We start from the raw sequence: 3,319 nt of genomic DNA, 5'->3' as shown, positions 1-3,319 counted from the left end.
GCTTGTGACTATTCTGCTTTATTAAAACCAGGAATTTTAGATGTTCAGTATCAGACAGCTGGTAGGCTTGCAAGGATGGCATTTTTATCTTTTATCCCCACAACACTGTCGCTTCTCTTGGGCAATACAAACTATCTAGTTACCTGCCTTCTGATAGCGTTTGGTAAATAAAGCTGCGAGCACAGTATTTGTGAACATTTGTTCAAGTAAAAAGCCTTCAGTATTCACACCCCTTCAAATTTGTTTTCCTTGAACGTTCACAAGTGACCTGGTCGCAAAAATGTTTGTGGAAAGTGGCAGTTTCACGGATTTGTGTAACTATTAACCAAAGGTTAGAATTTTAAAGTATTGGGGGCCATCTTGAAACCTGTTTTTGCTCTGCCTATTTATGAGTTTCAATCATCCAATAAAGAAGGAGAAACAATATACCATGTGACTTGAATGACCAATCTCATACTCCATAAACAGAGGAAACGGATTACATACAGTAGATGACTTAGATATTTCAGTCCCGTAGGCTACTTGAATTATGTTGCATATTGTTCACAACTTGTTCAATAAAAACCATGTTTCATGCCTCATTCACAAACTATTTGAACTCTGCCCTTTTCAAGCTATTAATTTTAATAGCACCTGTCTGATTGAATTTTTTTTCTCTTGGATCCATGGAGTAGAGCTAGACTTTGTACTCTGCAATTTTCCTTTAAACAGATGAATAATATTTATTGGCAGTGGGGAGGCGGGCAGTCAAAACTACCCACAGTATAGAATATATAGCAACCAGGAAGTCTGCACAGTGGGCTGCATGCCCAGTAGCCATGAAGACCACCGCACATGCTGTGACAACAGCACCACCGTACCTCTCCCTCCACCCCATTGAACGGGCTGTTAGGTTACAGCAGCTCAAGTAAGCCATTGCTCTTTCTGTTCTCTCTTCACTGTGGCTGACCCTAGTTGGGGAACTAATCTAGTGTAGACTGTTGTGTATATGGGACTTGGGTGTGTGTGTGTGGTTTTTGTTTTTGAGGGGAAACTTAAATCTTTCTGTGATTATTACCATAGTTCCTAGAAGCCCCAGCCATGGATCAGGATCCCATGGCACTAGGTGCTGTACAAACAAACAACAACAAAAGAGAGATTATAAACGCCCTGGGACTAATGAATAAACCACTTTTTAATCCAACTCTGTCACTGCAGGAGAGATTTCTGCCATCTGTAAGACATTGTTCATGTCCCACTCTAAACACTGCAGTCTCTTTGTTCTGTTTTATACAACACCTAACACGAAGGGCTTCTGGTCCATGACGGGCTCCTAGGCTCTAACTCGGGGTAGGCAACCTATGGCACACGTGCTGAAGGTGGCACACAAGCTGATTTTCAGTGGCACCTGCCCAGCTCCTGATCACTGGTCCAGGAGGCTCTGCATTTTAATTTAATTTTAAATAAAGCTTCTTAAACATTTTAAAAACCTTATTTACTTTACATATAACAATAGTTTAGTTATATATTATAGACTTATGAAAGAGACCTTCTAAAAACATTAAAATGCATTACTGGTACGCGAAACCTTAAATCAGAGTGAATAAATGAAGACTCAGCACACCACTTCTGAAAGGTGGCCGACCCCTATTCTAACTCAATACTAATAAATAAAATGAAGAGCCTGCACATATATATATATATATACACACAATTTCTCTTCTAGGCCAATTACTAGACATTGTCTGATCCTGCTATAGGAAAATGAGATGTCCTACCAATCACCAAATGTTTTGTTGGAATTTATTAAAAATAGGCAACGGCCAATTCTTGGCTTTAGAACTGGAAGGGCTTGTTCTGCCAAACTCTGCTCCTACATCTATTCAGTCTTGAGGACACTGGAGCAGGCACCACACTAAACAAAACCCCCTGTTAATGGTGCTCTACTAGGAACAAAAGTTGCCAAACGTGTAAAGTGTGTTTAACCTTCTGAGGAAATGACAAACTAATTTTGTGTGTGCCTTTATGAAAAGGACAAGCACAAAGCAATGGTTTGTACATTAAAAGCCCTTAGCACTCAGTGAAGTCTACTTGTGCTCTCCTCTCCTCCCCAGCCTGCCACTACACAGGATTTTCATAAGTCATCTGACTTTCTTGAAATTGAAAAAAAAGTCCTTCAGACTAAGAAATAGTAGATGCTATGCTGAAGCTCAAATTAGATGACCATAATGGTCCCTTCTGGCCTTAAATTCCATGACACATAAAAAAAAAATCTTTATTCCTCTTTCCCTGTGATATTGCAAAAACAAAAACACCCACCCACCCTGAAAACAACTTAAAATCAAGTTTCATGCTAACATTGACCCCTATTTCACTCATCAAAAGTAAAGGTGTCCCTAGCCTCTGTGTTCAGAGGAGATGAGATGATGGGCAGAGAGAGAGATCATGATCATTGCCTGTTTTTTTCACTCCCCTCAGGGGCACATTGCATTGGCCACTGTCTAGACACAGATGCTGATGATGGACCTTCTTTCTGACCTGCACGGTCCTTTCTTATCTTATGTTCTTAAATGCTGGCGGGAGCAGGAAACTGGTGATTTTACCAATTCCTATTAAATAGACACATTTACACAATAAAAATTTTAAGTATTGGTGCCGAATAACTTTTCCGAGAGAGTGAGCTGATGCTCTGTGAGGTATCATCTTGTGCTAACTTATTTTTATGAATGTCCCAGAATAGCAAGTTTTGTGTTTTTTTTTTTTTAATCCAAAGACCGACGAGATAGAGACTCAAACCAAGTTTCTCTCTCACATGCTGGTCTTCTATCATTAGAGATGGCTGTTGTAACAGCATATATAGGGTAGACAGAATAGTGATATCCTAATAGTGGATTTTATATCAAACTGAGAAACAAGTAGCCTGGAAACAAAACTGTAAGAATGGGGCGGGGGGTGTATTTTTGTGGCACTAGCCTGTTCTATGGAGTCCAGGCCAGACTGGGCTGTCTGATGGGGCACCCAGGACTGTATGAAAATTCCCAGTTATACATTTTTATTTATTGTGCTCTAAGCAGATAAGCCACGGGTGCTATATAGTCACCCTTATCGCAGTAACTATACCAGGATCCTGCAGGCGTTACAAAGTGCTTAAACTCAGATTTAAATACATTCTAAAACAGTAAGGAAATAAGTTTGTGAAGTAGATTTTCCAGTCGCTTTGTGCCTTTCATCTCAATTCATTTTATTGTTATGGTCCAGAGTCTGATGATACTCCAAGTGTTCTTTCAGTTTCACATTGGGGTAAAATACCATAACCTCACTCCACAGGTGGCTTAATTTC

This window comes from Mauremys reevesii, linkage group 8 (genome assembly GCF_016161935.1).
Source record: "Mauremys reevesii isolate NIE-2019 linkage group 8, ASM1616193v1, whole genome shotgun sequence".
Taxonomy (NCBI): Eukaryota; Metazoa; Chordata; order Testudines; family Geoemydidae; genus Mauremys; species Mauremys reevesii.
The sequence above is the reverse complement of the archived record's forward strand: the minus strand, read 5'-3'. Positions refer to the sequence as shown.